Here is a 14866-nt window from a genome sequence, read left to right as displayed (position 1 = left end):
ACACTTATATGAGCTTCCTGTGCAAAAGAGCCTGCACTGTCTAGCTATTTCAAACTCATACATTTAAGAAATATTTACTAAATATCTACGTGCCAGTGCCTGGTACCAGTAATACAGAAACAAACATGACAGTCCTTGATTTTAAGGAGTTCCAAGTCTAATGGAGGAGACCCACTCAAAATCTGTGAAAAAGTCGTGTGTAACTGTAGTATTAGAGATACGCACAACAGAGAGGTGCATCTATATTCTCCTCAGTCTTGCTGAAAGACAGGATGCCCAAGTTGTTGTTGTTAAACTGACACTGTGCTAAGCACTTTATATATTTATTATCTCATTTAATCTTCAAATAACTCTATGAGGTAGAAATTATTCCAATTTCATAGATGACAAAACAAAGTTTACAGCAGTTAAATACTGTGATTCTAAAGAAATTAAACGAAATAATCCGAAATGTTAACCCAAGGCCCAGGTTCCTAACCACCACACTAAAAAGATTAGCAGGTATTAATCAGACTTAAGAGGAAAAGAGGGGTGGAGAACATTCCAACAGAAGAGAAACTATGAATGAACAGCAGAGTGACACAGACATTATGATGTGTGGAAAAAACCTAGATTCAATTCAGAGTTGATGGAATACAGAGTTTGAGGAAGGGAGCTGCTCAAGATGAAAGTGCAAAGGAAAGGATCAGTCCTCACAGGGCCCTAAATGCTCTATTAATGGGCTTAGAATTTATCCCATAGCATGCTGGATGTGATGCCACTAAAGGTCTTAAGCAGAGTGATAAACGTGATTAACAAAACAGATCTGAAGAGGACAAGGCTAAAGGCAGGGAGACCTAATGGGGGTTACTTTTGTAAACCACAACAGTGATGACCAGAGCCTGTACTAGCACCATCAGGAATGAAAAGAACAGGCCAGAATCTAGAAAGATGAGGAGGCTGTATTAAAGTGCACACGTGTGCATGTGTGTTTAAATGTATTGAAAGGGGACTAGAAGAATAATCTCCAAACTACTGACAGTGTTCATCTATGACAAAGAGGACTGGGGGGTGAAAGGGTAAATAAAGGGGAATGTTCATATTTTACTCTATATATTTCTGTATTCCTGAATATTGCACAATAAGAATTTATTTGTGTATTACCTAAATAATTTCAAACACTTTAAAAAAATAATTAAGAGATTAAAATTTGGGATTGATGATTGTATTGCTCTCCATTTCTTGATCTATGGTAGTTACATTCAGAGATGGTTTGTCTTACTAATGGGAATAGTAACAACTACAGTTCTCTTTAAAAAAGCTTTGAAAAGGAAGTGGTTGGAAATAGAGCCAGGAAACTTCAGGTGTTTTTGATTCTTAAACCAAGTTCATTAAGATTTAAATGTTTAATATATAACTGGAAATACAAAAAGTAACAGAGCATATTTGAAAAAAGATTCCAAAATGAAATTCTGAAGAAACTAAAAAGTAATAAAAACTAAAATTAAAAATGTGATGAATACAAAAAATCTACAAACAACAAATGCTGGAGAGGGTGTGGAGAAAAGGGAACCCTCTTGCACTGTTGGTGGGAATGTAAATTGATACAGCCACTATGGAGAACAGTATGGAGGTTCCTTAAAAAACTAAAAAGAGAACTACCATATGACCCAGCAACCCCACTACTGGGCATATATCCTGAGAAAACCATAATTCAAAAAGAGTCAGGTACCACAATGTTCATTGCAGCACTATTTACAATAGCCAGGACATGGAAGCAACCTAAGTGTCCATCAACAGATGAATGGATAAAGAAGATGTGGCACATACACAATGGAATATTACTCCGCCATAAAAAGAAACGAAATTGAATTATTTTTAGTGAGGTGGATGGACCTAGAGTCTGTCATACAAAGTGAAGTAAGTCAGAAAGATAAAAACAAACACCGTATGCTAACACATATACATGGAATCTAAAAACAAAAAAGTGGTCCTAAAGAACCTAGGGGCAGGACAGGAATAAAGACGCAGATGTAGAGAATGGACTTGAGGATATGCGGAAGGGGAAGGGTAAGCTGGGAAGAAGTGAGAAAGTGGCAATGACATATATACACTACCAAATGTAAAATAGGTAGCTAGGGGCTTTCCTGGTGGTGCAGTGGTTAAGAATCTGCTTGCCAGGGTTTCCCTGGTGGCGCAGTGATTGAGAGTCCACCTGCCGATGCAAGGGACATGGGTTTGTGCCCCGGTCCGGGAAGATCCCACGTGCCGCGGAGTGGCTGGGCCCGTGAGCCATGGCCACTGAGCCTGTGCGTCTGGAGCCTGTGCTCCGTAACGTAAGAGGTCACAACAGTGAGAGGCCCATGTACCGCAAAAAAAAAAAAAAAAAAAAGAATCTGCTTGCCAATGCAGGGGACATGGGTTCGAGCCCTGGTCCGGGAAGATCCCACATGCTGCGGAGCAACTAAGCCCATGTACCACAACTACTGAGCCTGTGCACCTAGAGCCTGTGCTCCCAACAAGAGAAGCCACCACAATGAGAAGCCTGCGCACTGCAACAAAGAGTAACCCCCGCTTGCGGCAACTAAAGAAAGCCTGTGCACAGCAATGAAGACCCAACGCAGCCAAAAATAAAAATAAATTAAATTAAATTAATTTTAAAAATAAAAATTTAAAAAAAAACAAAACAGATAGCTAGTGGGAAGCAGCCGCATAGCACAGAGAGATCAGCTCGGAGCGTTGTGACCACCTAGAGGGGTGGGATAGGGAGGGTGGGAGACGCAAGAGGGAGGGGATATGGGGATACATGTATACGTATAGCTGATTCACTTTGTTATACAGCAGAAACTAACACAACGATGTAAAGCAATTATACTCCAATAAAGATGTTTAAAAAAATTGTGATGAACAGATTCAGGTCAGACCCAACCAAAAAGATAATTAGTTAATTGGAAGGTAGGTCAGGAAAAACCTTCCAGAATGTAACATGGAGAGAAAAAAGGATGGAAAATACAAAAGAAAGGATATAAGAAGAGAGGAACACAGTGCTAAAGACTAACATATGCTTATTAGAGTTCAGAAGGAGAGGAGAAAGAGAATAGAGCAAGGACAACACATGAAAAGATAATGGCTGAGAATTTAGAAACCAATTAAACACAAGCATAGAATCAAAAACTCCAATGACTCCCAAGCATGATAAATAAAAAGAAATCCAAAGTTTATTACCTACCAATTTTGGGAGGAATATTAGTGAGAGTGACATTTCTGATAGGCCTTTTGCATACTTTTGACTTCTGAGAGCATGTTACTATTATATATAATAATATAGTTGACCCTTGAAAAAGGAGGGTGTTGGGGCACCAAACCCCACAGAGTTGAAAATCCATGCAGTCAGCCCTCTATTTCCTTGGTTCTGCAAACTAGGAATAGAAAGGGACCTCAAATGAGGGATAGAAAAGAACTTCCTCACGTGGAAACAACCTAAATGACCATCAACAGATGAATGGATAAGGAAGATGTAGTACGTATATAAAATGGAATATTACTCAGCCATAAAAAGGTATGAAATTGGGTCATTTGTAGAGATGTGGATGGACCTAGAGACTGTCGTACATTGTGAAGTAAGTCAGAAAGAGAAAAATATCATATATTAATGCATATATGTGGAATCTGAAAAAAATTGGTATAGACGATCTTATTTACAAAGCAGAAACAGAGAACAAACATATATGGATACCAAGGGGGGAGAGGGGGTGGGATGAACTGGGAGACTGGGATTGACATATATACACTATTGATACTATGTACAAAATAGATAACTAATGAAAACCTACTGTATAGCACAGGGAACTCTGCTCAGCACTCTGTGGTGACCTAAATGGGAAGGAAATCCAAAAAAGAGGGGATATATGTATACGTATAGCTGACTCACTTTGCTGTACAGTAGAAACTAACACAACATTGTAAAGCAACTATACTCCAATAAAAATTTTAAAAAGTAAAGAAAAGAACTTCCTCAACCTGATAAAGGGCAGCTATGAAAACCCTGCAGCTACCATCAAACTTAATCATTAAAGACTGCAACCTTGGGACTTCCCTGGTGGCACAGTGGCTAAGAATCCACCTGCCAATGTAGGGGACACAGGTTCAATCCCTGGTTCGGGAAGATCCCACATGCCGCGGAGCAACTAAGCCCATGTACCTCAACTACTGAGCCTGTGCTCTAGAGCCCATGAGCCACAACTACTGAGCCCACACATCACAACTACTGAGCCCACGTGCCACAACTACTGAGTCTGTGCTCTAGAGCCCGTGAGCCACAACTACTGAGCCTGCGTGTTGCAACTACTGAAGCCCATGCGCCTAGAGCCCGTGCTCCACAACAAGAGAAGGCACCACAACGAGAAGCCCGCGCACTGCAACGAAGAGTAGCCCCCGCTCGCCGCAACTAGACAAAGGCCACGCGCAGCAACAAAGACACAACGCAGCCAAAAAAAAAAAAAAAAGACTGCAACCTTTCTTCCTAAGATGAGGCGAAAGAAAAGGATGTCCACTCTCATGAGTTTTATTTAGCACGGTACTGAACATTCTAGCCAAGGCAATCAGGCAAGAAAAGGGCTCTCCAAACTGGAAAAGAAGAAGTAAAACTACCCTTATTTGAAGATGACATGATCTTATATATAGAAATCCCTAAAGAATACACACACACACACACACACACAATTAGAGCTAATAAACAAATCTGGCAAAGTTGCAGGATATAAGATCAATATGCAAAAACCAGTTGTATTTCCATAAACTAGCAATGTACAATCCAAAAATAAAATTAAGAAAACAATTCCATTTACTGTAGCACCAAAAATCATGGACTAATTAGAAATGAACTGAACAAAAGTAGTGTTAAGACTTATATACTGATAACTACAAAAACTGTTGAAAGTGATTAAAGAAGGTCTAAACAAATGTAAAGACATCCCATGTACATCAATCGGAACACTTGATATTGTTGAGATGATGATACTCCTCAAACTGATATATAGAGTCAATGCACTCCCCATTGAAATCCCAGTTGGCTTTTTCACAGAAATTGACAAACTGATCCTAAAATTCTTATGTATATAGAAGGTCCCCAGAATAGTCAAAACAATTTTGAAAAGGAAGGAAAAACTAACTGTAGGACTCACATCACAATTTCAAAACTTAATACAAAACTGTAGCAATTAAGACTGTGTAGTACTGACATGAGGACAAATAGACCAATGGAATACAATGGGGAGGCCAGAAAGAAACACATATATCTATGGCTAACTGATTTTTGACAAGAGTATCAAGATAATTTAATGTGGAAACAATACTCTTTTTCAGCAAACAAGAGTTAAGATAACTGGATATTCACGTGCAAAAGAATGAATTTAAACCCCTATCTTGCACCATATACAAAAATTAACTCAAAATGTATCCAAAACCTAAATATAAAACATAAAACTCTCAAAGGAAAATATAGGTCTAAATCTTTGTGACCGTAGGTTAAGCAATGATTTCTTAAGCATGATGACAAAAGCACAAGCAACAAAAACCATAAATTGGACTTCATCAGCATTAAAAAACATTTGTCCTTCAAATGACATAACCAAGAAGGTGAAAAGACAACCCACAGAATGGGAGAAAATGTCTGAAAATCATATACCAGACAAAGGTTTAGTATCTAGAAAACATGAAGAACTTATACAACTCAATAATAAAAAAAAAACCTCAATTAAGAAATGGGCAAAGGATCTGAAGAGATATTTCTCGAAAGAAGATATACAAATGGCCAATAAGAGCATAAAAAGATGCTCAACATCATTAATCATAAGGGAAATGCACATCAAAATCACAATGAGATACCACCACACACACACTAGGATGGCTATAGTAATTCTTAAAAACCCACTAACAATAACAAGTGTTGTTTTGAAGGGCGTAGAGAAATTGGAAGCCACAAACATTGCTGAAGGGAATGGAAAAGATGCATTTGCACTGGAAAACGGTTTGATAATGCTTCAGTAAGTTAAAGTTACCATATGACCCAGCAAATTCTACTGCTAGATATATAATCCCCAACACTGAAAACATGTCCACACAAAATGTATACACAAATGTTTGACGTATCATTACTCATACCAGCCAAAATGTGGAAACAATCCAAATATTAAGCAACAGATGAACAGATAAACAAAATGTGGTATATCCAGACAATGTAATATTATTCAGCCATTAAAGGAATTAAGTATTGGCTCATGCTACAATATGGATGAACCCTGAAAACATTAAGTGCAAGAGATAGAAAGAAAAAAAGCCACATATTTTATGATTCAATTTATATGAAATGTCCAGAATAGGTAATTCCATAGAGACAGAAAGTAGATTAGTGGTTGTCAGGGATTGAGAAGAGAAGGGAATGGGGAGTAACTAATAATGAGTGTGGGGTTTCTTTTTGGAGTGAAGAAAATGTTCTGGAATTAGATAGTGGTGATGGTTACATAACTCTCGATATATACTAAAACCCACTGAATTGTGTATTCCGTAGTGTTCCTTTTTCCGAGTTATATTTCATTGTGTGGATGTACTGCATTTTATTTATGCATTCACCCACTAAAGGATATTTGGGCTGTCCCTTGTTTGAGGCAATTATAGACTGATATACTATAAACATTACTCATGTACAGTTTTTTGTGTGAGCATAAAGTTTTCCTTTACCTAGGGCAAGTATCTAGGAGTAAGATCTCTGGGTCATTGGCTAAAGGTCTCTAACTTTATAAGAAATTACCAAACTGTTTGGCAGAGTAGCTGCAGCAATGTATCAGAGCTCCAATTGCTCCACATTCTTGACAGCACTTGCTATCGCCAGTATTTTTTATTTCAGCCACTGTAATAGGCATATACAATGTGGTTTTAATTTGTATTCCCTAATGGCTAGTGATGTTACAAATATGCGTGTATGCCATCCATATATCCTCTGTAGTGACATGTCAGTCTTTTGCCCATTTCTTCATTGGGTTGTTTTCATATTATTGAATTTTAAAAGTTCTTCATTTATTCTGAATACAAGTTCTTTACCAGATATGTGATTTACAATTATTTTCTCAGTCTGTAGCTAAAAACTGAAAAAAGCCCAAAGGTCCACTAACAGAAAATGAATAAACAAACTGTGGTATAATGATACAATGGAATGCCAGATAGTAATAAAAAGAACAAATTACTGATATACACAAAAACATGGATGAATCTCTCAGACAGTACACTGAATAAAAGAAGCCATATCCAAAAGAATCCTTGAGGGAGTTCCCTGGTGGCCCAGTGGTTAGGATTAGGGGCTGTCACTGCCATGGCCCAGGTTCAATCCCTGGTCAGGGAACTGAGATCCCTCAGGCTGCGTGGCGCAGCAAAGCAAAGCAAAGCAAAACACACACACACACACACACACACACAGACAGAATCCTTGAAGGTGAAATACACTATCTAAATATGATTAACATTTCCTCAGCCTGAGTTTCTTACTGCAGGAGTTCATTAAATCAAAGATCTGCTATCACTTATCCTTCCTCTTCCTTGATGCCGCCACCACCACTACTTCCTGTTTTATTTTACTCTTAGGTATACTGCTTTGGGAAGAAGCATAGAGGGAACGGTGGCAGAGAAACAAATTGAGCATGTTTTAGGATCCAGCATCTTCTTCTGAACAATAAAGTTTAGAGGATTTGTATTCCATAAAGTAGTATCACTGCTCATTATAAAGCGTACTTGTATTTAGAACAGACAATACCTATGATGTAAGGAAAGGTATGTCACTGAGAGAATTTTTTAAAGTCAACTTTTTATGTTGAGATAATTGTAGATTCACATGCAGTAGTAAGAAATAATACAGAGAGATTCCCTACACTCTTCACCCAGTTTCCCCCCAGTGGGAACATCTTGCATAAATATAGTACAATATCACAATATCACAACCAGGAAACTGACCTTGACACAATCCACCAACCAGACTTCACCAGTTTTACATGCACTCATTTGTGTGTGTGTAGACTCATGCAATCACCACTCGAGTCAAGATACAAAACAGTTCCATCACAAGGATTCCTTGTACAACTTTTTATAGCTACACCCACCTCCCACGACCCAAGCCAATCCCTAACCCCTGGCAACCACTACTCTTTTCCCAATCTCCATAATTTTGTCATTTCAGGAATGTTATAGACATGGAATCATACAGTAAGTAACCTTTTGAGATTTGCTTTATTAACTCAGCATAGTTTACTTGAGCTATATTAAAGTTGTGTGTATCCATAGTTAATTCGTTTTTATTGCTGAAGAGTATTCCATCGATCAAATGTTTTGGGTCAAAATAAATAAAAATTTAAAATCTTACCAATTCCTGAATCCCCATTTGTCATTCCTTAGGAATATGAAACTCTAACCAAAGCATTAGAATGATACACTAACAAAAAAATTTAGTACAGTTCTGATACTCTACCTCACTTTTTTTTTTAAACATTCTTTTTTTAAATTTATTTATTTTTGGTTGCGTTTGGTCTTCATTGCTGCGCGTGGGCTTTCTCTAGTTGCGGTGAGTGGGGGCTACTCTTCGCTGCGGTGTGCGGGATTCTCATTACCGTGGCTTCTCTTGTTGCGGAGCACGGGCTCTCAGCACATGGGCTTCAGTAGTTGTGGCACACGGGCTCTAGAGCGCTGGCTCAGCAGCTGTGGCACATGGGCTTAGCTGCTCCGCAGCCTGTGGGATCTTCCCAGACCAAGGCTCGAACCCGTGTCCCCTGCATTGGCAGGCAGATTCTTAACCACTGCACCACCTGGGAAGCCCCTCACTCTTCTTATTCTGACAAGATGTATGTACATTATTTAAGGACGGTTCCTTGGCATTCCTGAGGACCTATATTTCCATGTGATTTTCAATTTATAATATGGCTACTGAAATGTTAACAATTTATCCATTTGAATATTTGAAACCATACTGAAATGGCAGGTTAATTTGGCTTGACTGATGACACAACTAAAAAGCTGAATGACATTCATGTGATATCCATAAGTGGTTGACAAAAAAATTAAAATTTATCAACCTGCAATCTTTGCATAAAACCTGATACCTACTTTTAATTTGAGGTTAAAAAAACCCATAAATATTTCTACTTCTACTAATGTGCCAAGCTATAGGTACTAAAAAATAATTTTATATATGTATGCAAATTCCTTTTTATTAAACATATATAATAAACTTATTTTGATTGGAGAATTATTATTCAACAGATTTAAATAAATACTGGTATGAAGGCCAAAATTTCAATTAAAAAAATAATTTCAGATAAATATATAAAGAACTTTAAAGACAAAGTAACTGCAGTGTCTTTCAAAATAAGGCAAGGGAGGGTGGGATGAACTGGGAGATTGGGATTGACATATATACACTACTATGTATAAAATAGATAACTAATGAGAACCTACTGTATAGCACAGGGAACTCTGTGGTGACCTAAATGGGAAGGAAATCCGAAAAAGAGGCGATATACATATACATATAGCTGATTCACTTTGTTGCTGTACAGTAGAAACTAACACAACATTATAAAGCAACTATACTCCAATAAAAATTAATTAAAAAAAATAAAAATAATGGATAAAGAAGATGTGGCACATATATACAATGGAATATTACTCAGCCATAAAAAGAAACGAAACTGAGCTATTTGTAATGAGGTGGATAGACCTAGAGTCTGTCATACAGAGTGAAGTTAGTCAGAAAGAGAAAGACAAATACCGTATGCTAACACATATATACGGAATTTAAAAAAAAAAAAATGTCATGAAGAACCTAGGGGCAAAACGGGAATGAAGACGCAGACCTACTTGAGAATGGACTTGAGGATATGGGGAGGGGGAAGGGTGGGCTGTGACAAGGCGAAAGAGAGGCATGGACGTGTATACACTACCAAACGTAAGGTAGATAGATAGTGGGAAGCAGCCGCAGAGCACAGGGAGATCAGCTCGGTGCTTTGTGACCGCCTGGAGGGGTGGGATGGGGAGGGTGGGAGGGAGGGAGATGCATGAGGGAAGGGATGTGGGAACAGATGTATATGTATGACTGATTCACTTTGTTATAAAGCAGAAACTAATTAAAAAAATAAATAAATAAACTTAAAAAAAAATAAATAAATAAAAATAAAAATAAAAAAAATAAGGCAAAAGACTGGATAACCAAAAATTCACAAGCCCAATTACTTACCAAATTTCAGTTCAACATGATAAAAACCACTGATAAATTCATAAGCTGTGTTCATAAAGAAAGAGCAAATTCACTTACAAAAATTCTTTCGTACTGTAATCATAAAACTTTAAAAGGATAAAACCAAATACCTGACTTCAGCATCCTGGACACTGTCAACAGGGAGAGCAGATGAAAATTCTAATTGTTCCAGTCCTGGATATGGTGGATACAAACTGTGATCTGTACTCATCACTATCAGATTTTAAACAGAGGTAAGTGTCTAACCTGCCTCCTTCAAGCGACGGTAACATATGAGCAGCTCAGCCTGTCTCTGACCATACACCAAAACATATTCCAAAGAAGGGTTTGGCCTGATGATTAGCTCCAGCCTAGAAGACTCAACAACCATAATAAGGAAATGGAAGAAGAATAAGTCATACATTCTGAAGGCCAGTTTCTTAATAGTGACACATGACCATTATTTCCATATTGAAACTTGGATGACCAACATTAAGCAAGAAAAAAAGCTAGAAGTTAGATATTTATTTACTTAATTAAAAATATTTAGCTTCTTCTAAAAGGGAATTCTAAAGCATCACATAAAATGTACAGTTATGATAAATGATCATCATAGCCTGCCTAATTTAACCAATGATAAATTACCAACCCCAATAAATGTCTTTAATAAAAAGCCCTGAAATAGAACATTCTACAAATTGACTTAACTAGAAAACTAAAACAAATTTCTTTTAAATGCTTTCTATTTAAAAATTTTAATTAACAAAAGCAAATACCTGCAAGAGTTCAAGAATCTAATTTTTTAAATTCTGCAATATGCTACATCATGGATGAACCTTGGAGACATCGTGCTAAGTGAAACAAGCCAGTCACAAAAAGACCAATACTGTATGATTCCATTTATATGAGGTACTTAGGGTGACCAAAATCATCAAGACAGAAAGATAATGGTGATTAGTTGCCAAGGGCTGGGGTGAGAGGAGAATGGCAAGTTATTCCTCAGTAGGTGTAAGGTTTCAATTTCACAAAATGAAGAGCTGTGGGGATGGACAGTGGTGATAACTACATAACAATGTGAATGTATTTAATACCACTGACTGTATACTTAAAAACAGTTAAGATGGCAAATTTTATGGTATGTGTACTTTATTAAAATTCTATTTTAGTAAAAAAATAGGGGGGGAATAGGGGAAAAAATAGAAAAAGGGGGGGGTTTAAATGACTTAAGAATTCAAGCCCTTCAAGATGCTTTTTCTATTCCTTCTGTTACTTCAGATTGCACTCTACTATATGAAGAATGTAGGGTACAGAGCCTGTCCAGAATCTTCCAGGAAGTATCATTCTAAATGAGTCAGAAGTGCTCTCAGGCTGTGAAATATTAAATACAATTAGGACACTTGATGTTTCCTAGATGATCTCTCTTCATTGCATAATTCTAGCCCTTGTTTCCACTGATAAATACGTTACATCACAACCAAATGTATACTTCATGAATATACAGACTGAGCAAATAATTGAACAGAAAGTATAAAACACCTTTATATTTTATCTCTTCCAAATGCATATGTTATGTGTTTTATTTATACATAAAAACTCTGTTTTATACTTTAATTCCCATGCACATCTAGCAACACGTCTCACACACTGCAGAGGATCATTGGTACCCACTGATTGATTCTGAGTCTTCATATCTTAATGGGAACCTGAAATGTTTTTACTCTTTCAGGGTTTAAGAAAAAACAGCAGCCTAAAATCTAGAAATGCTACACAGTCAGCAGATGTTTCTGCTTAATAGAGTTAAATCAATTTGTTATGGAATACTTTGTTTCCTCCATATAAACACATTCACCAGAGAACTACCACGAAGGTGAAATCACAACCTGCTGGGCCAGTGACTGGGAGTTTATTCAGTAAATGCTCAGCTTGTTTTCACTTGTGGATCAGTTGACTAAAGACTCTTATATGCAGTGTGTAACATAAGCTCTCAAGTAAGCAATTATTAATTAGCAATTATTAAGTTCAAAGCAACAAATATTTATTGAGCATAGAATTTTTAAAGCTAGAAGAAGCCTTAAAGACCTTCCCCTTTAATCTCATCATCTTATACCTAAAGAAACCACCACCCAGGGAGGCTAACTGGTCTCCCCTGGATCACAAAACCTGAACCCAGCATTTCCAACTCTGACTCCAATTGCTGACTTCTTTTCCATTGCTTAGACCAAATTTCAGAGACAGCATTATAAACTTATATTTTGTCATCTTCACTGTGTTCCTAGGTCCAATGTATCATAAATATACAATGTATCTGATTCCTAGACGTTTACATTTTTAAAGTAGATCACTTGTGTACATTTCTTTTTGATCTTGATTATTAAAATTATGTACAAATATTCAATATAAATGTTTTGGTTCCTTGAAGTATACTACTAATATAAATATGGCTTATTTTTCTTTCTGGTAGATTTGTACCACTAAGTGATCAAAATAGAAAACTTACAGGGGCCTAAAACAAGGTAAATGGGTACTGCCTACAGTGGGATGGACTGGAGATTCCACCTTGCCAAGACAGAGATTTCTTGTCAGCTCCTGTGCTTAATTTAGGTCATACTGAGCTCAGGACTATGTGAAATATAAATATGCATTAAATGAAACTGACAAGAAAGGACAGTTTATACTGCATGAACCTGTTGTTCAACAAATACTGGATGGTAAGAGAACATAAAACCCCTTGGACCAAACCAAACCAAGAATGTAGAAGAAATGGGTGTTTCCAATGAACATAACAAGCAAACAGAAAAAGCAGAATAAAAGATTTGGAATTTGGAAAAGGCTGTACCCATGTTTTAAACTCAGAGTACAAAAATTAGCACATTTTGTGAGGTTCAGGATTCATCCTTTGCATCCTTCTAAGAATGTGACATCAGCTGGCAGGCAGGTGTGTTTTTCACCTAAAAGTGATAAAACTTTGTGTATATCATAAATTAAATTATTTGAATACAAACCTTTTTACTTTTGGAAGTCAGTTTTTAATTTTTCATCTTGAACTCTCTCTTGATATAAGTTTCAAAAATTTTTTTCTTTAGTACAAGTAGTATTTACAATGTTTGTTCTTACATTAACTTTTTTCTTAATGTAAACATTAATGAATTGGGAAAAATGCTACCTAGTGACCTACCATCAGGGAAATATCACCAACCTACTTTAAAAACCAACTATTGATGTAATAATTAACTTTCAAAATATTCAATATCAAGTAACTATTTTCTTCAAAATATTAATGCTTACTGAAGCACTAAAATGTTACCTAATTCTGACCTAGCTTTCCTACACAGAGAAGAATGGAATCAGAATTATTTTTTTGTCTACTTACAAGAACTTATCTGTATAAACTAGTTTAACCATCCCAGAACAGATGAGTAATTATGAGTTGTTGTAGACTTCCTGGAGTGCCTATGCAAAGTTTTTGCACTACCAGTACACCAGCATTTCCACTTTTCCTGGCTTTCCCAGGACAGAGGCAGAGACAGTTCTACTAGGACCCAGATCTTTCTATCCTACAAGTATAAACTTCTAATTTCTGTCTAAAACCAAATGATTCCTAATTGCAGTATCTACTTCCAAGTATCTCAGCCACTTAAGATTCAGGTAGCCATTAAGATTTAGAAGCAGCCATTTAATTGAATCTATTAAAACTGGCAAATGAATTGAAAATACTTACTTTTTAAACTTTTAAAGGAAAAATGATTTAGAGAAAATATTGAAGTCTTAAATCAATATAAGTAAACACTGCTAATACCCAGAATAATCCACATTCAATCTAATACAGTAATCAGCAGGCACAATTCTAAAACTATTTAAAAACTATAATCAGTTTGTGGCAAATGGCAATTAAAAACTGCATTATTGAGAGGGCAGACAGCAGAAGCAAGAAGAACTACAATCTTTCAGCCTGTGGAACAAACACTACATTCACAGAAAGACAGACAAGATGAAAAGGCAGAGAGCTATGTACCAGATGAAGGAACAAGATAAAACCCCAGAAAAACAACTAAATGAAGTGGAGATAGGCAACCTTCCAGAAAAAGAATTCAGAATAATGATAGTGAAGATGATCCAGGACCTCAGAAAAAGAATGGAAGCAAAGATCAAGAAGATGCAAGAAATGTTTAACAAAGACCTAGAAGAATTAAAGAACAAACAGAAATGAAAAATACAATAACTGAAATGAAAAATACACTACAAGGAATCAATAGCAGAATAACTGAGGCAGAAGAACAGATAAGTGACCTAGAGTGGAATTCACTGCTGCGGAACAGAATAAAGAAAAAAGAATGTAAAAAAATGAAGACAGCCTAAGAGACCCCTGGAACAACATTAAATGCAACAACATTTGCATTAGAGGGGTCCCAGAAGGAGAAGAGAGAGAGAAACAACAGGAGAAAATATTTGAAGAGATTATAGTTGAAAACTTCCCTAACATGAAAAAAAGGAAATAGCCACCCAAGTCCAGGAAGTGCAAAGAGTCCCATACAGAATAAATCCAAAGAGAAACATGCCGAGACACAGAGTCATCAAATTGGAAAAAATTAAAGACAAAGAAAAATTATTGAAAGC

The 14866-nt window shown here is 36.7% G+C and overlaps 1 protein-coding gene across 3 annotated transcripts in view; it reads right to left on the bottom strand.

Moving 5' to 3' along the window:
- NT5C2 (5'-nucleotidase, cytosolic II) overlaps positions 1-14866 on the bottom strand; it is a 105087-nt gene that overhangs the window by 58386 nt on the left and 31835 nt on the right. The window contains exon 1 of one of the 3 annotated variants that reach the window (XM_081228513.1): positions 10520-10640. The exons of the other annotated variants lie outside the window; for them this stretch is intronic. The gene's annotated coding sequence lies outside the window, so the exon portion shown is untranslated. Of the gene's footprint in view, positions 1-10519; positions 10641-14866 lie in introns of those variants that run through there. 3 annotated transcript variants of the gene reach the window in all.

Source organism: Mesoplodon bidens, assembly GCF_964165515.1.
Source record: "Mesoplodon bidens genome assembly, chromosome: 1".
Classification (NCBI taxonomy): Eukaryota; Metazoa; Chordata; class Mammalia; order Artiodactyla; family Ziphiidae; genus Mesoplodon; species Mesoplodon bidens.
The sequence above is the reverse complement of the archived record's forward strand: the minus strand, read 5'-3'. Positions and strand labels throughout refer to the sequence as shown.